The following is a 21,667-nucleotide window of genomic DNA, read 5'->3' as shown; positions in this document are numbered from 1 at the left end:
TACACCCTAGAAATACACCATCTTACACTGCTCAAGATTCCTTTGGACAGTGCAAGCTCATTAATAAGTTTGCCACTTCTTCAAAGGACAGTGGACATGCACCAGCCTTTATAACCTGAGCTGAAATTCCCCAATCACTTCAACCAAAACCACACTGCTTTAAGTAAAATATAAAACAGATTTATTAACCACAGAAAGACAGATTTTAAGTGACTATAAGTAGTAGGCATAGAGATCAAAGTTGGTTACCTAAGAAATAAAAATAGAAATAGTCTAAATTTTAAGTTTAACAGACTAAGCAAGATTTAAATCAAGCAGTCTCTCACCCTGAGACGTTACAGGCAGCTCAGTTCCTCAGTACTCATACTGGACTCCCTCCCAGCCTGGGACCAATCTCCTTAGTTCAAAGTCTTCCAGGTGTTGAGATGTGGGAGGAGAGAGGCCAAGTGATGATGTCATTGTCCCTCTTTTATACTTTCTTCCAGCTGCTAGAAAGATCCTTGCTGTGATGTGGGGTCAGGCAGTCATTACATACATACTCTCTCTGAGGAGCTTCTCAGCGAGTGGATTCTTGTTGATGGGCCATTAATACCTGTCTGGTCAGTGATAGCTGCTCCTTTGTCCCTACTGAAGGGCCAGTTGTGGACATCTCTCAACCTCACAACATACTTCAGTAGCACATATAGCAATACTTCATAACTTTGCATACAATGATAGTACATACAATCCAACAGGATATTAGCGTTCAATAAATCAAGACTTCTTACATGATACTTCACAAGGCATACTTTGTACAAAACACATAATCATAGGACAGTGGTGAATATGAGGGTTCCAGGGTGCTACTTTGAGGTACAGAGTGTCACAGTAGTACAAGGGTATGTAGAAATAGGACTAATAGGATGAAATTAAAGATGTCAACTTAAAAATCAGGTTTTGTTTACCTATTGTTGCTACAAGTTAAATTTAAAATGGCCATAACAGAAAGAAATTAGACGAGGAAAAAAAATCTCCATTTTCTTCTCCCTCTCTCCCATTTATATACTCAGGGCATTTGATAGTGCTTTTTCAAATGTCATTTTCACTTTTTTCCCAGGATAGTCAGTTTCCCCGTTCCTGGAGCCGGTACTAGGCATAAGCAGTCTAAGCAATTGCTTAGGGCCTCAAACAGTTCAAGGGGACCCCCTATTCACTTTTTATTATAAGAACGTGCCTGTTTTAGTATTGAGGGGCAAAAATATTCCTGCTTAGGGCCTCTAATGGGCTAGCCCTAGTACTTCCTTGTGTGGGCTTTTAACAGGGAAGAAAAAAACTTTTTTTTAAATATAGGGAAATGTGATTATAAAACCACAGAAACTGGCCAGGGGACTTGGACAGATGTAGCATTTGCAAATACATTTAACCCATTTTTTTTTTAAAAATAGACTAGGTTTCAAGTTGGCGGTGTCCTTTTTACAAAAAAAAAAAGTAAATTTATGCTGAATATCAGGGAAAATATCACGAAGATCATTTTTACTGCACTGTTCAATAGTTTCCCAAGGGAAGTGGTCAAATTTCCATTACTTGATATGTTTAAAACTAGATTAGCTAAAGGACTGTAAAATATACTGTAGGGAACTATTCTGCAGTGGCAGGGAGATGGACGAGATGACCTAACAGGTCTTTTCCATCTCTAAATTCTATGAGTCATGAAGTACACAATGGAGACCAATGACTTTTTTATAATAAAACAAGCATTCCTTGACAGTAGCATCTTTAGAAAACTCTTTGCTTCATTATACTAGGTGATAAGGCTGAGTAATCTGACAAGTCGACTAATAGTTTTTAAATTGCAAAAAAATAAAACCAGTGATTCAGATTTAAATACCATTTCACAAACTGTTTCATACATATACTTTTAAATAGTATGCTTTATGACATTTACATTTGGACTCTAGTCCAACACAGCCTGTTGTACGCTCAAAGTAATATGAAATAACAAAGTTATACATATAAACTAAGTGTATACAATGTAAATTTAGGTCCAAAATGTGGCTGCAAAGCTTCCAGCCAGGTTGAGGGGGATGCATAAGTGCACTGTCCCAGTGAGAGCTCTAAGAAACATTGTGCTCAAGACAGGGCACAATGTCTCCAGGAATGAAAGTGCATTGTGGCCATTTTGACACCTTTTGAAAGGGTGCAGCATGTACTTCCCACACCCACAAACAAGTGCACTACTGGGGTGAGCCAGAGCCTCAACTTTACCCCATTCAACCATCTTAGGTAATCAAGCACCACCACTGGACTTGTGAAGTCCTTGTGCTCGCAGGGTAGATTCTTCCCACTGTAAGCTACACATAACTCCTATGGGCTGCAATGGGAATTAATCTTATTTTGCAGAGAGAAAAGGCCCCTGAGCACAATGACAGGCACTGTGCCCAGTCCCTGTACTGGGATGCAAGGGGAGCCCAGGAAGCTCCTTGCATTCTCTCCCTGCTTACATATCTGTAGAGGGCATGCACAATCTGGCCTTTAGACTGAAAGAACTACAAAGGACCTTGTAAATGCTTAGCGCTATATAAATGCTAAATAAAATAAGAATGTATCTTTGGCAAGGATATATTATCTAATGGAACTACAAGAAATGTCTCTGTTCCAGGACATGCCCTTTACAGTCTTTGAATACATGAATAACTGAAGAGTAGAATTGTCTTAAAAGAAGTATCAGTTGCACTAAGCATGATATAAATAGATAGTATCACTCTATATATTCACTTAGACATACGAATACTCAACATTTAGATACATTTTCCTTTGTGCCCATACAATTCCTTATGGTCCTGACCCACCAGAACATTCAGCATGAGTTTAATTTTAAGCACTGTAGTGGGACTACTCACATGTTTAAGTGCTATGCTGTATCAGAGCCTGGATGCATTATAACAATGAAAAAACACAAATGTTAAGCAAAATATGCCAAAATAGATCTTAGAAAAGTGGGTCCTATAAAACATTCCTAAGTCCCAAACAAACTTCATCCCAACACTGAGGTTCACTATGGACACTCTATCATCATCCATTACCAAAAACTGATCCTAAGTCCTGTTCTTCTACTATATCCAGGCCTAAAACCAAACTGTGTGGGGTGAACCAGATCTGGAGTGAAACGTTACTGCAGCCCCTGCCAACTCTTTTGCTAATATTCCTGAAAAACAGGAGGTTTGAAACAGTACAACTATTAGAGCAGTGGTCACCAACCGGTTGATCACAATCGACTGGTTGATCCTAGAGGATCTCCCAGTTGATTGTGATCTGCTGCCGCTAAGACAGGCTCCCTGCCTGCCCTGGCCCCACACTGCTCCCGAAAGTGGCCAGCGTGGCCCTGCAGCTGCAGGGGTAAGGGGTCTCCCTCCATGTACTGATCCTGCCTGAAAACACCACTCCTGCAGCTCCCATTGGCCAGGAACAGGGAGCTGTGGCCAATGGGAGCTGCGGGGGCAGTGCTTGCAGAAAGGGGCAGTGCGCAGAGCCACATGTCCCCTGCTCCCGCCCCCCCCCCCCGGGCCGCAGGGGCACATTGGCCCCCTCTGGGAGTGGCATGGGGCTAGGGTAGGCAGGGAGCCTGCCTTAGCAGCAGCCATGCTGTGCTGTCAACCGGTAGCCACCGGAGGTAAGTACTGCCTGGTGGGATGCCGCACCCCAACACCCAACCCTGAGCCCCCTCCTAGAGCCAGCACCCCTTACCACCTCTTGCACCCCCAGCCACAGCCCAGAGCCCCCTCCCAGAGCCAGCACCCCAAGCCCCAGCCCTGACCCCTTCCTGCACCCCAAAACTCTGCCTCAGCCCTGACCCCCTCCCAGAGCCAGCACTCTGTAACCCCCTCCTGCACCCCAACCCCCTTCCCCAGAGTCTACAGTGCTAGCAACAATCCTGTCCCAAGGTAATGGGTTTGGGGAAATGCTGTGGCTTAGTCTCTGTGACAAGCTCAGTCTGTCTGTCTCATACTAGGAGTCCACTGTATGCTCCTCAGGGCTGGAGTGAAGGTCCCCTGCATAGGAGTTCACGCTGGAGCATCAGGAGACACTCCTGCAGTCTGGTGACTAGGGCAAATCTGCTCTCCCCTCCTCTTCCCCCCCCCCACTGACTGCAGTTTCCTCCCTTTTAGAGCCCTCCTCCCTATCATGCATGCTTGACAGAGACAGAGGGGTGAGGCTAGCCCTAACACCAGGCCCTCTGTGGCTCCTCATATGTGTGGGATTTATAAACCCCACCACATACCCTCAAACGACACGGGTTTTGCTCCTTGTAGCGGATGTGTCCTCTTTATCCACTTCTGCATTTGTGTTCCATGAAAAGAAATCAACATTGGTGTGGGCTCTGCTGGCCCAATAAAGCACCTGGAACCAGTATCGCTGAAGAGCTAGGTACAAATGCATGATCCTAGCTTGTGTGTCCTTCATTGTGTGTAGTCATTGGAGGGGCCCACGGTCCATGATAAGCAAAAAAAGGGTTCCCCAGTAGGTAGTTCTGCAAGGTGTCAATGGCCCACTTCACGGTCATGGACTCCTTTTCTATCACAGAGTATGTTCTTTCATGCAGGAACAGCTTTCAGCTTAAATACAAGATGGGCATTCCTCTCCCTCAAAGGTTCTGGGAAAGCACCATCCCAAGTCCAATCCATCTGTCTGGAGCATAAACTCTTTTGAGAAGTCTGGATTGAAGAGCACCAGATCATGACAATGTCTCCTTCAACATTTTGATGCACTCATCTGACCACTGCACTTTCCGAGGTCTCTCATCTCTTGTCAGGTTTTGGTGGGGGGTGAGGGAGCAATGGTGGCGAAGTTAGGCATGAATCACCTGTAGAATCCGGCCAACCTCCAAAATTGCCTAACTTGTTTTTTGGTCGTGGGTATATCGTAGTTGGCTAAAGCCTGTACTATGTCCGTGAGCGGGCCAATATGCCCACCTCCCCCCACATACACCAGGTATGTGGCCTCACTAATCCTGAATCTACACAGGTTGGCAGTCTGGTCAGCTTTGGAGATCAATTTTAATACTACGGTGACATGACATAGATGGCTGTCCCTATCTATGCTATATATTACTATATCATCTAGATAACCTGTGGCATAGTGTGCATGTGGAAGGAACACCCAATCCATTAGCTTCTGAAAGATTGTGGACACTCCATGCAGCCCTAATGGCATGTTCAGAAAGTGGTACAGTACAAAGGGCATGGTGATTGCCATCTTTTCCCTGGATTCTGGAATAAATGGAATCTGTCAGTAGCTTTTTGCATCGTCAATTGTGGACAAGTACCTGGCCACCTCGAGCCTTTCCAGTAGCTCATCCACTTGTGGCAAGACTTATGCATCAAACCTGGAGGCTGCGTTTATCCTGAGGAAGTTGATGCAAACCTCGTTGTGCCATTGGCCTTTGGAACAAGGACTATGGAGCTTCGCCATTCACTACGGGATTCCTATACTACGCCCAGGTCTAGTATTGATTGGAGTTTGGTCCTGATGATGTCCCACATCTTCTTGGGCAGTGGCCAAGGGTTCTCCCTCACATCTGCCCAGGGTCAGTCTGAATGTGATGATATGTCAGTTAAGTACACCCATGGGAAGGGTGAAGAATACCTGAGGCAATACTTGTACCAGCAGATCCATCTGGGCTTTTTGTTCAGCCCCAAGCTTCTCTCCCAACTGGACAGTGTTATCAGCCTCTGTTATAAGAATCTCAAGTCGGGGGGCCGGGTGAACCCCCACTTCGAGGATGCTAGCCCACCAGCCACGCACCTTCTGCCTGAGGCCTCACTCCCCCCACCTGCTGAAGCCCCGAGGGCCTCCCGGGGGTGGAGTAGCCCCAAGACACACATGACCCCACGGCTGGAGGAGTCCTGGCCCACCCATACCAACCCGCCCCTCACCAGCGCCAGTGCTAGGCCATGCCACTGGCTGGCTCCAGCACCGGGTCAGCTGGGCTCCCCCCCAGAACTGCTCGACCTCCTCCTTGTTCCAGCCCCAGTGCTGCTGGTGGACCTGAGCCCCTGGTTGCCAGCTGGAGCTGAGCACCTACTGGCTTCAGGGTAGAAGAGAGGGAGGGCGGGGCCTCCCTGGCAGAACATGGGCATGGTGACTGCCTGCGTCAGGGAAGGCTTAGCCTGCCCTGGCTTTTGATACCCGCTGTCCATGGTCTTTGTGCTGAGCAATAGCAAAAGAACTTGGTCCCCCGACTTGAACTCTCATAACCAGGCTCCACAGTTGTACATCACTGCCTGACGTTGCTGGGCCTCCTGTAGGTTCTCACAGGTGAAGGAGCTCAATTTTTTATGCTACTTGTACAACTGAAGGACATATTAAACTAGGTTTTCTGCTTGTGGTCCCTGGCTTTCCCAGGACTCCTGTAATAAATCAAGGGTGTCCTGGGGCTGTTGACCAATCGAAGGGGGAGAAACATGTGGAGGCTTGGGGAACCTCCCAGTTAGCAAAGAGTAGTGGCAGGCAGGCAGCAACAGTCGATTCCAGTGTTAGGGGTATCTGATGACAAATTTCTTCAACCTCCCCTTGAGTCTTGTTTAAATGTTCCACCAAGCTATAAGTCTGCAGATGGTAGATGGATGTTTTTATCTTGTCTATCTTCAAGTGACAGCTCATTCTGAATCCAAGCAATCTTTTTCACAAAATAATTTGAAAATGCCTCACAGCAAAAAAATGCTTAACTCTGTTACTGAATGCAAATAGCCTAGATTGACCAGGTGGTTAAGCACCAGCAATGGGAATTAATGTATTCTATGGTAGAGTCAAAGACATTTTTCTTCAATTGCTCCACAGCCACAGTATAAGATTTCAAACATTCTATGCTTCTCTTAATCAGATTTAAGCAATATTTCCATTATATTTTATTCCTTACTGCTTTACTTGCCGCAGGTTATCAGAATACCATGAGGATCTACAAGGACGCACCTGAGATAGAGGGCATTTAAGAGCCATTTGGGGTTGATGGTCAGGGACAGAAGTTCATTATAATCTCCCATCAAACCAGTGATCTGTCAGTAAGAAAGCATTCCTCTTCAGAGCCCTTTGAAACCCAACAGATTCCATTAGCTTCCAAGTCAGACAATAAAACAAGCTCTCTGCCCCAAAGGTAAGGTGCACTCCAGCCTCATCATGCAGGGGGTAAAGATCAGTTCATAGCATGAGTATAAACGCCACTATGTTTTATCTCTTACCCCAGCCAAAATACCAGCATCATAGTGTAGCCAGAGGGACAGTCCTATGATTGTGACCTGGGACAATTCTATGGATGTCATGGTAGCTAGAAGATCCTGAGCTGAACCAAGGGATTTTGCATGTCTGTGGACAATGAAGCTGCTCAGAACAAGCATCTGTGGCTCCCTTGCCACTGTGAGAGAGAATTCTGTCAACTAAAAGTATACAATGTTTTAGGACTAAGAAAGGATATTTTTCAAACATGCATAGATGGCTAACTAGATATGTGGTGCATATTTCCTTGTGATATATACACTGTACACTAGTTTTGAATAGCCAATAAACCAACCACCATTATTAGTGTCTCATTTAAAACTCAAGAACACTTCTCAAATCTTCAGGGAGAATAGAGACTACTCAACTCAATGAAAGTAGGCAAATGCCTCACATCTGTGTTCTAATAGACACACAAAGGCCAGAACGCAATTCAGGCCAATTTAAATATTCATCATTTGTAAGATCAAAAAGCATCTCCACATTCAATTTCTTAAATAAACAGTCGGTTAAGTAATTTGCATAGCAATGCTTTGGTGAGATAGACCCTAACTCTGGTTAACCTATTAAAATGCTGTGGGGTGATTTTAATACATGGTGGTGGTTAGGGATGAGAAAAGAATGGGTTACAAAGTGAACTTGGTGGCATAGCACAAGTATGTATGACTGCCACACTAAAAGCCCACTTGCACAGGCATTCACTTTCCAGGCCAGTAGGGACCAAGTATGTTATGGATTTCATACACTCCTATTCCGTGGAAGAGGTAAGCTTAGTAGATACAACTCTAAAACTTCTGGGGAGTTTTGGCATCTGCTCCTAGGAAGCTGAGTAGTTCTGCTTTTCTGTCAAGAGATTAGGTATCACAAAGTTGGCTGCACAAATGAAAGGGTAATGAGAGAATACAGTGGCAGAGAAACTAAAATAGTGAAATCACATTTTTAAACCTATTGGGGATCTGCATTTCCCTAAAACTCTCCTAATCTGTGACAGAGACAGAGAAAATTCCCTGAAATCATAAAATAATATGATTCTGCACTGCATATCAGGAAGCATTCAAGGTTTGACCTTGTGGTTCAGAATTTTTAGCACTCTCTATCATATTCCAGAACATAGTGGTATTATGCTGGCAGCAAGTGCTTATAATACTCTAGAGAATCTGGCTGATCTACTATAGCATACTCTACCTCAGCTAAAATAAAGAATTAAATGAAAGACCTTACAGCTCTCACATTCGGTATTCACAGCTTTCATGATATCTGGGTGTGAGGACCAGTAGTGAATGCATGAGACACATGCTGTTCATCCATGATTATGCAGGGAAACATTCTCCCCTCCAACCCCCACCTCTAATTAAAAGAAACCAGATTAAACCTCTGTGAGAGAGTTTGGAGTAGCAGCACTTCACTCTAAACTACAAGAGTTAGGCAGGAGGTAGAAAACTGGGACATTGCTGCATTCTCCCCAGCTTGACAAGTTCTCTGAATACTGTTACGACAGTGTTTGAACACTTTCTTCTCACATGCCAAGGTATGCCCTGACACAGTCTGAATTAAAGGAGAGCAAAAATTCATAGGCTAATAACGTTCATTAGTCCTTACCAGTCTCAGATACTCATCTCACAAACAGGAAAAGACTGGCATGCATAATAATTCAGTAATTAACAGCCCAGATTAAAAAACGGTTTAAGATTTTCACACAAATCATATTAGTTGTCTGCAGTAAAAACCATAGTGTGTGTCTTAGCTTAAAATGGAAGTCACACCAAGGAGATGCAAAGGGAACAGACTCAGCAAATTAAGAGTAATGGCAAAGTTGCTAATGCTTTTATTAGTACCATTGACTAATTGTTTGGAACCTTATACATCAAGACTGTAAGAGTATTCTCAAAAGAAAAGGGATCCATTAACCTACCAATTCCTGAATTTATTCTTGACATTAATAAACTGCATAATCTAGGAAAAGACATGTTCTGGCAAAACATGCCTCTGCTCTTCTGCACAATACGGAGCACTTCCTGGGTTCTTCTGAGAACCCTCAACTCACAGTAAAGTCACAAGAAGTCCTCAGTACCTTGCAGGATCAGGTCTTTATTGAGTAAGCATCAGAAGTAAGCTAAAGACCCTGAACATCATAAAATTAGCAAGTAATATGGGCCCAAAATTTCATCCACTTTAAAATGACATATGTTGGGCAATATCCTCTGGATACTAAAGATTTCTTTTTTACAATTTAGTCACCAGGACAGTGAATATTTTTTAAATCATAAAGGTAACAAAAATGTCTGAGCTTTCTCCTCTGCTCCAGCAGCAACCACTCCTAATAAACATTCTTAGAACTCTGCTGGCATAACTCGTGTCATTACACATATAAGGAAGGAAAAACGCCATGCTAATTTCATATCATATACTGTACCTGGAAGAGCAATTAAATATACGTGAACACTCTAAATACATATATCCCCAGTGAGAGCTGATCAATCCATTATACCACTCCGTGTCATGGAAGGCAGTAGGGTCTAGTGTTAGAGCACACATCTGAGAAGCTTTGAATGACCTTGCAGAACTTTGTGCTTCAGGTTCCTTATGTGTAAAATGAAAATAGCAACAGCCGATCTGTGAGGAATAATTAGTGTTTGTTAAGCACTTAGAAATCCTCAGATGAAAGACACTCATATAAAATTATTAAATGGAGGAGTGTAAATGCTATAAAAGGAGTAAATAATAGATATGACAAGTTCTCTAGTGTATAATGCACAGTCAAGTTCATCAGAGAGGGTGGCTTGAGTTACAAGATTGTTTGTTACTTGACTCTTTGGGTTAGTGAACATCTACCTCTCACTGGCTGATTTCCTTCCCTGAAGTGGCAAATAAACTATCCCAAAGTCACATCACATGACCGATGTCTGTCTCTCTCGTGCGCTTATATAGTGGCTTAACTGCTTTGGCTTTAGAATCTGTCCTCTGGCCATGTTCTCATTTGTGCAATGTGTCTCTGAATGTAGTTATAATTATAAGCCACGCCAGAAAAAGCGTAATCTTTTCTCTCTCTCCAAATTGTGTGGCCTTTTCTTTTGAGAATGAGACTGTTTGGTAAGCTAATGTGAGCTATTAGATGAGTTTTCAAAAACAGTTTCAAAAAAGTAACTGACATTTATTGGTATGTACCTCAGTCTCTCAAGGCTCAAGTACAGAACCCTCCCTCCCGCCCCCAAAAGGACAAAATGACAGATACAGCAACACGCTTTAAACATTGTGGGATTAATTTCTTCATATAAGGGATTCCCTGAGGTATTAATCTATCAGGCATTACAGAATATTTTAGAGCCATATACTGCCTTCACTCCATGGGGAGACTGAAGTCACTATACAGTCCTTAGTAACTGTCATGATGTAACTCAGTCTTTGTGTTATAAGCCCTTAAAATCAGCTGATGCCGTTGCAGTGTCCAGAAAATTCACATCAACAACTTAAAATCATTGCTGAATTCAAGAATAACACTTCAGATCTATTTGTGACAACAGGATGAAATTATACCATCCTCCAAGTGCCCATCAACTCTTGCTTTGTGGTTCTTGTTCACTCCATAATAAAATCACATAAATTCTTTTGCAATTCTGATGTAGTTAGTTGCTTAGTTCTGTGCAGCAGTTGCTTAGTAAGGAACTTACTAACTTATCAGAAAGGAACTTAGAAAATGCAAAGAAAGATGACACTATACAGTCTGAGATACTAGTAACCGAAATATTACGAAGACAATAGGACAAATTCTGAGGACAAAGCTGCACAGAGCTTGGAAAGGTAATTTTTCAAGCATGGGGAATTCTTTGCTGACATTACACTACATGATCTTCAGAATTTTTCCAGGTGAATTAGTTAATGGACTAAAGACAATATCTTTATTACTATGGTAGTACTTTCCTGCGCTAAACAACCTGCCAAAATAAATTCAGAATTGTTGGACTTTGATCAAATATGTCCATATTTTAAAGGTGACCTGCAAATAAAAAAAATCCATTTACTTCAAAAATTGTGAGGAATGTACCCATTAATTAGGCTTAGGGTGTAGAAAGCACATTCACTCCTTAAACAGCCCACTGAAGTAAATGAAAAGACTCCCATGACTTCAACAAGCTTTGGATCATGCCTTCAATTTTTTTCCCCTTTTCAAGAAAACAAAAGTTGCTAGGCACTGTTCTTCTGGTACCCCAGCATGCACAGCTATCACAAAAAAACCCACTGGTACATGGTTTGGCTCCTGCACCAAGGGCCTGATCCTGCCCCCTTTGGAATTTGTGGCAAAATGCTTATTAATTTCAACTGAGCAGTCTCAGAACCCTATATTTAAAAAAAATTCTCTTACTCCATTCACCCATAGGCTATCTTAATCTTGAAGGAGAAGTACTTGGCAGCTTTGATGTGATAGCATGGTGCATGAATGGGAACCCAGGAACCATGACTTCAAAGGACCTAAAATAAATACAACTGATAAGAATTTATTTATATGCTAAATATTACTATTCACCTGTTTGATAGGGGTATTTAGTAGATAACACTAAAGCAAGTGGTATTTACATATTGTGGTGGGGCAATTGCCCCACCCCCTGAAAAAAGGGCTGGAACAGGTCTTTGAGGCTGCACAGGCTGGCAGCCAATCAACAAAGACCGGTAGGGAGCCAATCAGGACAGGGCAGAGGCAGCCATTCAGGGCTGGGCAAGGCCCTATATAAAGGCTGCTTAGAAGGAGAGGCAGTCTCTCCCTGGCTGGCAAGGAAGAAGGAGTGGCTCCTGAGGAAGGAGCTTGCACCTCAGACAGAGCAATGCTGGGCAGGCTCGGGGGAGCAAGAGAGAGCTCCAGCCCTGTTACCTGCCAGGCTGTGGGCCCTGCTACAAAGGGCCGAGGAGGTGTACAGGGCCAAAGAGGAAGTGGCCCAGGGAAGGAAAGTGGAAAGGAAGGGAATGAGGGAGGGCAGAAGGAGGCTGCCGCTAGAGGGTCCCTGGGCTGGGACCCAGAGAAGCGGGGGGGCCTGGGTCCCCCCACTTTTTCCCCCTTATACTGCACTTGGCCACAGAAGATGGTGGCCAATACAGACTGCAACTTGTCCCTGAGCTAAGGGGCTAGACTGTGGGTTGCGGTTGGCCACTGAGGCAGGTGAGACTGCTGTTAACCCACCCCTTCCAGGGGGAGTCTGGAGTAGTGTCCTGAAGAGGATGCCGCCGAGCGGAGAGCAACGTGGGTCCCAGAACAGACATCGGACAAGACCCCACGCGCTGAGGGCGCTCCGCAGTGGACAGAGCTAATTCCTGGAGCAACCAACGGGAGGCGCCAGCAGTGGTGAGTCTTGACCCCGTCACACATGTTTTTATATGCTGGTCACATTGAAGCCCTTCCTTAACAACATTAAACAATTAATAATATGAACATTTTGCAGTAACACTTTTCTAAAGCCTCTATCAATGATAACCAAGTTATGATTAAGGCACTTAGTACCAATACTGATGACAAGCTACCACAGCTCTTCAAGACAGATAGCCCAGAGGTCTGTGTAACCCACACACCTTCTGGGTGTGGGGTTCTGTCCCATCTAGTGGCACTGAGACCACTTAAAGAGAGAGAGAAAATGAGTCTGCTCTACAGCCATTTGGCTTCTGGCTCATGCGCTAAGCAATAGAGCAGGATCTGGCCCGTGAGCCGTTTTAAGCTGGCCTGTGAGCTCCTGCTGGGGAACGAGGTCTGGGGTTTGCCCCGCTCCAGCCAGGGGCCACATCACGCGGCTTCTGGCACTCCAGCCGGGGCACTGGGGTGGGGTCCGCACCACGCAGCTTCCAGAAGCTCCCATTGGCCCGGAGCGGCGATCCCCAGCCAGTGGGAGCCACGATTGGCTGGACCTGCGGATGGGACAGGTAAACACACTGACCTGGCCAGCCAGGGGCTTTCCCTACACAAGTGGCGACCCCTGTTTGAGAAACTCTGATATACATGTTGAGGAGGGTATCCATTTTTTTTAAACCTGCCTAGTGGCCATTCTGGCAGGAAAGGGGACCATTGCAAAGAGAGAAAAACCAAGGCAGAGACAGGGTTGGAAAAAGCAAGAAGACTGAATATTAAGGGAGAAAGAGGAGAGAGGAAGAACACCTTTGCCTTGGAAGAGCTAGCACAAAGGAGTCATACGGCAAATATAAGGCCCACACCTGGGTGAATGCCACAGAAGCACCCAGCAGCATATGGACTGTCATAAACAGATAGTTAAGGGTTAATGTCTCTTTTACCTGTAAAGGGTTAAGAAGCTCAGTAAACCTGGCTGACATCTGACCAGAGGACCAATAAGGGGACAAGATACTTTCAAATCTGGGTGGGAAGTCTTTTGTTTGTGCTCTTTGTTTTGGGGGTTGTTCGCTCTTGGGACTAAGAGGGACCAGACATCAATCCAGGCTCTCCAAATCTTTCTGAATCAGTCTCTCATGTTTCAAACTTGTAAGTAATAGCCAGGCAAGGCGTGTTAGTCTTACTTTTGTTTTCTCAACTTGTAAATGTTCCTTTTTTGCTGAGAGGATTTTACCTCTGTTTGCTGTAACTTTGAACCTAAGGCTAGAGGGAGGTTCCTCTGGGCTATATAAATCTGATTACCCTGTAAAGTATTTTCCCTCCTGATTTTACAGAGAATTTTTCCTTTCTTTAATTAAAAGCTTTCTTTTTAAGAACCTGATTGATTTTTTCCTTGTGTTAAGATCCAAGGGGATTAGATCTGGACTCACCAGGAATTGGTGGGGGAAGGGAGGGGGGATGGTTAAATTCTCCTTGTGTTAAGATCCAAGGGGTTGGATGTTCACCAGAAAATTGGTGAAAAAGCCGCTCAAGGCTGCCCAGGGAGGGGAAGGTTTTGGGGGGACAGAAAGTGATCCAGACACTGAAATTTCTGGATGGTGGCAGTGTTACCAGATCTAAGCTAGTAATTAAGCTTAGAAGTGTCCATGCAGGTCCCCACATCTGTACCCTAAAGTTCAGAGTGGGGGAGGAACCTTGACATGGACCATGTCAGAGATAGAACTGGTCAGGATTTTTTTGACTAAATGTTTTTTGTTAGAAATTGCTGACTCATCTAACCCAAAACCTCTCATAGAAATTTATCAATTTCAACAAAACTGGGGTTCAAGATGGAATTTCTGGTCAAAACCAGATACACCCTGGAATAGACAAGTGACTAGGGCACTCATGAGGTAGAACAGGGACTTGAACAGGGATCTCCTACATCTTAGATGAGCACCCAGACTGGGCTATTAGCCATTTACAGAGTCTCTCTCTCAGTTTCAGAAGGTCTCAGGTTCATTCTCCATCACAACAAAAATTCCAAAACCTCATTTTTTCAGGAAATTGAATCCTTGTTTTCTGGTTAGCCCGACTCAGGGGCTAGCTGGAGACAGGAGAGGGTGTGGCCAAAAATAACACTACATAATCACATCAGTTTTAATTATTTTGGTAATTTATTTCAAAATACCCATCAGCAAGTATGTCTGTAACAATACAGATACCCGTCCCCTCCAAAATTCCCCCACGAGCAGAGTGTTAAAAAACCCCTATAACAACCTAGTTTTTGTTTCTCCACCCCCCTTGGCTCCCAAAGCCCAGCCAGGGGATCAGACACCCACAACCTCTCCTGCCCCCACAAGCCCAGCCATGGGACCCCCATCAATAAATCCAAATCCCCTACCTCACAGAGATCAGCTGTGCCCCACCCACAGCCCAGGTACCAGCATCCCTGCCCCCCAGAACCCAGCTGCAGGCCCCCCACCCAGACACCCGCCCCTTACCCCTCAGAGCCCAGGGATCCAGAGGAAAAAACAGCCTGATGCTCAGTCCCAGGCTTGTGTGGAATTACCTGCGTGCTGCCACCGCCTCCTTCGTTCAGTGCCTGCTGGGAACTGCAGCTGCCAGGAATCCCTCTGGCAGTGTCTTCTGCGTGTGAGCGGGGCTCTGCCCTGTCCAGTGGCCCCTAGTGGCAGCCAGCAGCGCTGCAGCCCATTTCTGTGAGGGAAAGGAAATTCTGCACACAAAAAATAATTTCTGCAAAATTATGCATTGCACAGTGGGGCAGAAGTCCCCCGGGGAGTAACAAAGGGAAAAAGAGAGCAGGAGAGGAACAATGGAATGGTAGCAAAAGAAAAGAAGTAGAGAGACAAGTATCAAAGGGAAAGGGAGGATACACAAAATGTAGTTCTCTTCAAGGTTGTTAAAAAAAGTTAAATTTTCAGTTAGACACCAGGAGAGAAAGTATAAAAAGGAGAGATGAAGAAAAGGAAACTCTGGAGAGGAAAAATGCAGACAGTAAGAGGAAAGCAAGAAATAAAGACCTGGGACATTTAACAGGGAAGAAGACAGCAGTGATTAGGGTTTTGAAATTTCCTTCTTCGACAACTTATTTTCTACATTTTATAATTCAATACTAGAGATAGGAAAAGGGAAGCTATGGTAGAAAGTTACTGGCAATGAGATTTGAGTCAAAATGTTGCTGTTAGACATAATGGTAGATTAACACCTTGTCTAAAGACAAAAATTGCACCAGTTTAACTAAAACAAATTCAAAACCGATTATAGTTAAATTGGTGCATATTCCTTTGTTGACAATGTTATCAGTTTACAAATGGCTTATATCAATTTAGTTTGGATTTAAGTGTATCTGCATAAATTGGCATGAGATGAAATATATTTGAAAATCAATTTTAGTTAAACCAATGCAGTGTGTGTGTGTGTAGACAAAGCATAATACAAGGGTATCTTTTTTTTAAATGCATGCTACTATTGCACATAATTCTCTCTGGCAATTTCAAGTTTTACATTTTTTTGTGGTTTAAATGGTGCTATACATTTTTTAAAAACAAAGATCTAGTTACTTAACTGAGCTCTTCACCATGGCACAAATCCCTTTTTGCTAAATTCATTTATACAGCACCATAATATTCAGCACACTAAAATTTTTTCTGCATACAAAGTGTTACATCAGTTGCTCTAGTCACTTGTAAAAGAAATGTCTTGAAGTGTAAGATTATAAAGTTAAGACTACTAAAATCGTCTCTTACAGGACAAGTAGGAATTTGGGAGTCTGTTTAAAAATGATCTGCTCATCCAGGTCAAACTAGAACTGCTCTTCGACCGCATAGTTTACTAGACTACAGCACCTTCTCCTACTCTAAATAGCCTAACATGATTTTTTTTCTTTTGATTGTGATAAATTAAAAATGCAAGATAGACCTGCTTGTCCAAGATGAATTTTGTTTGCCATTCTGTCACCAGTGAGCTCAGTGTAAAAGATGCTCTGTAGATCAGGTAGAGAATGAGTTCTGATTTTACATTTTCCTGACTGTTTACAGAAACACAACTTCTGATATTCTCCAATTTTAACAACTCTGCCATGATCCCAATTACCATCAGAGTACTATAACTCTACCCTTAAGGAAATGTGAAGATTTTAAAAACACACTAAAAATGAACTTTTCTTCAGGAAATGGGGGTACTTGGGTATTCCTCTGAATCCTCAGAACAGATAATTGCTCTTCTGCATGAGACATTGTAAATGGTCATCAGGCAAAGAAAGAACCAGTTGTCCACGATCCTTAGTGCAGATCTTCCATTTAAAAAAAAAAAAAAGAGAGACCCTGCAATACCTCAGGTAAGGATTTGGAAGGAGATAGGGGATGGAGGGAGCTGAAAGTACTATTTTTGGTGCTTAAGTAATTGCAGAAGTAAATCAGTCTCTCCCATCAAGATACACCCTCTACTGGAGAATTGTATTATGTTCTCTATCTTTTTTTTTTTTTTTGAGACTGTACTGCACTGACAGATAGGTATTTTCCTTTCCTAACTACTATGACCATGTGAGTCTTCCATCTCTATATTTGTTTGATCTGTTTTACTATGAAGACTAATATCCTTATTTCATGCTCCAACTTGAACAGAGCAATTCAAGTATATACCTACAGACACACTAATGAGAGCTTTTAATAGAAATATGCTTTTTATTACCATTGAAATTCATTGATTGAGCTCTGAGATATTCAGAGGTCCAGACTTCTGAATGGTTTGAAATAGAGTAACTTATTACCAGAGATCAGAAGACACTCTGCTTTGTGTCAGGATTCATTTGAATCCAATTCTCTGGGCTTATCTACATGCAAAAATTGTACAACTTTAACTATAATGGTATAGTTATAGTACAACCCCACTAGCATGGCTGCAGTTAATACAGATATCAACATGCGGATACTGGTATTCCTTATTCCTATAGGCTTAAAGGGATAAATTATAGTAGTATAATTTGTGTCCATATTAGGATTTGTATCAATTTAATGGTTTTAGTTTAAAAAAATCATATGCCTAATCAAAATAATTAAATCAATACAAGAACTGTGTAAACCAAGTTTCTGATGCTCCATATACTTTTCCAGGCAGATTTTGGTCTATGGAATCCTTTCCTGGACTCTCCACAGTGGGGGTGGAAGTTGGGGGGGGGGGAAGAGGAGGAGAGGGAAAGGGGGGGATGAGATAGGAAAGACCTCCTATACCAGTGGTCTCCAACCTTTTTATGCATAAGATAACTTTCTGAATTTAAGATTAACCCAGGATCTACCCTGCCTCTTCCCTGAGCCTCCCCCCACTCACTCCATCCCCCCCCCCATCACTCACTCTCCCCCCACTCACTCACTTTCACAGGGCTGGGGTAGGGTGCAGGCTCTTGGCTGGGGCTGAGAGGTCCACAATGTGGGAGGGGGCTTTGGGCTGAGCCTGGGGCAGGGGGTTAGGGTGAAGGAGTGAGGGGTGCAAGCTCTGGGAGGGAGTTTGGGTGCAGGAGGTGGCTCTGGGCAGGTGCAGGGGATTGGGGTAGAGGAGAGGGGTCTGGAAGGGAGTTTGGGTGCAGGAGGGGGTTCCGGGCTGAGGCAGTGGGTTAGGGCGTGGGAAGGGGTGTGAGATGCAGGCTCTGGCCAGGAGGCACTTACCACAGGTGGCTCCTGGCCGGTGGTGCTGGGGGGCTCAGACAGGCTGCCTGCATGCTGTGGCCCCATGCTGCTCCCGGAAGCGGCTGGCTGCTGGCATATCTCTGCGGCCCTGGAGTGGGGGGCAGAGGGTCTCCGTGCGCTGCCTGTGCCCGCAAGCTCCACCCCTGCAGCTCCCGTTGCCCAGTTCCCAGCCAATGGGAGCTGCGGGGATGGTGCTGGGGGAGGGGGCAGTGTTTGGAGCTGCCTCGTCCCTCCCACGAGCCGCAGCTGCTTCCAGGAGCGATGCGGGGCCATGGCAGGCAGGTAGCCTGCCTGAGCTCCACTACACTGCTGGACTTTTAGCGGCCCGGAGACCGCAACTGACTGGCAGAGGCTCCAGGATTGACAGGTTGGTGACCACTGTCCTATACACACCACCATCATTCCTTTAAAGCAATATCTCTACTGCATCACTGCCAGGAAGTGTTGCTGCCAAAAGACTAGATTATAACTGCTAATAGCAAATCATCTCTCCAGAAGAATGGAATGAGACTGGTTCAGAAAAAAAAATCAGTCCACATCAGAAAACGATTGATACTGGCAAACTTTTAGACACATTTACTCTTTGCTCATGAACCAATTAAAAAAATATTTCACTTGAATTGCCAGTTGGTCAGTTTATTAAAATCTGGGAGGGAACATTGGAACAGGGGCATTCAATGTGTTTAATTTCATTTCCCTCAGACATATTTGTATTGTATGAATACTTTAAAAAATATAGCTTTTTAATATATTTGGCAGCACTATTTTGTAGTTTTCTCAAAGTTTTCCTGGATCTTAATCTAAAATCCCCCACTCCATATAGACTTTAGAAGCAACAGCATGGCCAAGTGATAATTAAAAAAAATTACACGCAGCTTTAAATTTAGACACTTAATGGCTATTTGAAGTGGGAACTCCTCCAATTTAGGACTAATATTAAAATAGCTTTTAAAATCACTCTATTCTGGAGCAAGCAGTGCATATGATATGAAGAGGTTAACAAACAGGTTTGATACTTAGTTATGCTACATAAAGCATCATATCAAATAGTAAAATAACTATGGCTGAGTAGCAAGATCCATGTGGGTGGGCTCTTGTGCCTGTAGGAAGGGGGTCTTTATTGCTCTACAATATTGATTGTATATTATCTTTTTTGTGGTACTTGTACAGTAGTAATTATTTGATTTGTTATGTTATACAAATTACATAAATTCTCATGTTCTGATGAGGACAGGTGTATCAAGATTTGGATGCTACTTACTCAGCTTCTTTACTGCTACCAAGCACCACAGTAAAATAACTCAAATATTGAGGAAAAAGTAATCAAGTCCCTCCTGGACAACAATATTACCTTCCACTTATATAACATCTTTCAGCTAAAGATCTCAAATTACCTACAAGGGAAACTATTCTTCTCTTAACAGCTGGGGAACTGAGACACACAAGGCAAGAACTAATTTTGAACACACAATTTGAAACAGCTAGGGCCTTATTTTCAGAAGTGCTGAGCATAAATTGTAACTGAAAGGGAAGCTACAAGTACTTATTACCTCTGAAAATCAGGCCTTGTGTCTCAAGTTGAATGCCTAAAATTGAGGCACCAAAACCTTGAGTGACCGTTTTGGAAAACTAAACCTAAGGGAAGGGCACATAATGAGTTAGCAGTACAAGTATTCAACAGTGCAGAAGCACCATGCATTTTCCTGGGCAGCATGTACTCTCACACTACATTTAATATAAAGAATGGAGGATCTCCCTCTGCTTCCATTTCCTGAATTAGGATCATAGCAGCAGGACTGGTTATATAGTTAGCAGCAGGACTGGCAATCCACATGCTCAAAAAGTTAGTGAACATTTAAAAATAGAAGTTTTCTTTTAAAATTTGCCTCCAAACTTGTTTCTGCTATAAACCTTTTTAAAATGAATGCTTAAGTTATCATGCAGTTATACAGCTTCAAGAAATGGGACTTTAAGAAAGACACTAAATATTGCAAGACTAGCAAGTCACAACAGCTAGCAACACTTTACAGTGTTTGGGAGGCAGATTTTCCCCCAACCCAACTGGAGACAATGCACTTGCTCTTCTCCCCACCCCCTCCCCTCAGGAGAGGATAAACATGTGACAGAGGTGTGATCAGGTTGCTTAATTACACTGCTGGAAGGCACCCCAACACTAGGTTGAAGAGCAGTCCGAAAGCCTATACACAATAGAACAAGGTTCCAGAAGCAGGGGCAAAACCAGGCCTTGAGTTGCCTCCCTCTCCAACCCTGCTGCCAGAGAAGATCAGGCATATCCCAGCTGCCATTTGTGGTGGAACTAGGGATGCTGGCTATGCTGCCACACCCCCTAGCTTGAAGGGATTTCCATTATAGACAGGATTTGCAGTTTGGGTCAATGGCTTTCAGCATTTCCACTATAAAAATTGTTTCAGCACCCCAGCCCACTGGAGATAGACCTGGCCTGAACAAACGCTTCTGCCTCACCCTCCCCATCTGCAGCCAGAGAGGGGCAGGCAGGACTACCCGAGCGTCAGTATAATAGGCCGGAGGGGGGGGGGGGAGGAGATCGTTCACTCTTGGGACCAGGCCCTGCAGATGGGGAAACAACTCCCAGCTGCTCCTGCCACGCTAGTGCGCACCAGGCTGCATGAGCCTCGCCCTACTCCCGCCCTCAGCACTCCCAGCCTCGCTCCCTACAGCGGGCCAGGGCAGGCCCTGGATGCCTAGGCCAGGCAGGGCGAGCACAGCCGGCCAAGGCAAGTGGCCACAGCGAAGCCCAGATGAGATTACAACTCCCAGCGCTCCGCCTTGCGGGCCTCGGAGCGGGACAAGCTGAGCCAGCCCGTCCCGTCCCGCCGCGTCCCCGCCCCACCGGCGCAGCACGAGCCCCCCGGCAGGAAGCCGGCATTTCCTAACCCCCACTACCTCATTTATCTCACGTGACCGTTAAACCACGGTCCCCCCCCGCCTTATATAATTGGTGGAAACAGCCGCCAATCACATTCTTCCACTTCGCACTGTCCCTTTTTCATTGGTCACTGTTGGCAAAGCTGCCTCTCCCCCTGCCACGCCTGTTCTGATTGGCTGAGCTCATGGGCCTGTCCCTGCCCCGTGGAAGTACCTGTCGCTCTGTGACAGGTTGACGGGGGGGGGCCTGACTGAGAGGCTGAGGTGGAGATTGGTTCCTCCTCCCCCTTCACCGTTTCCCTCCTCTCTGTGCCCCCGCCCCTCTGCTAGCTCCGCCCCCTCTCAGATGGGCGGGGGGAAGAGACTCCCATTCATTTATCGTCGCACCTCTTCTGATTCGCCTGCGGCTTTAGGCCTCGGTAGTTTCATGCCCCAGCCTCGCCCCACTGTCTCCCACGTCATCTCCCCGTACGGTTTCCTCTTGGATCGCGCGCGGCCCTCCCCC

General features: G+C 44.6%; 1 long non-coding RNA gene across 1 annotated transcript; it reads right to left on the bottom strand.

Moving 5' to 3' along the window:
* Nucleotides 1-9,130: 9,130 nt before the first annotated feature.
* LOC123363749 lies at nt 9,131-21,645 on the bottom strand. Its single transcript, XR_006576881.1, has 3 exons — nt 21,550-21,645; nt 15,123-15,268; nt 9,131-9,861 (listed from the first exon to the last, which is right to left on the bottom strand). It is a non-coding gene; the product is annotated as an uncharacterized LOC123363749 (long non-coding RNA).
* Nucleotides 21,646-21,667: the final 22 nt, after the last annotated feature.

Source organism: Mauremys mutica, chromosome 2, assembly GCF_020497125.1.
Source record: "Mauremys mutica isolate MM-2020 ecotype Southern chromosome 2, ASM2049712v1, whole genome shotgun sequence".
NCBI classification, from domain to species: Eukaryota; Metazoa; Chordata; order Testudines; family Geoemydidae; genus Mauremys; species Mauremys mutica.
The sequence above is the reverse complement of the archived record's forward strand: the minus strand, read 5'-3'. Positions and strand labels throughout refer to the sequence as shown.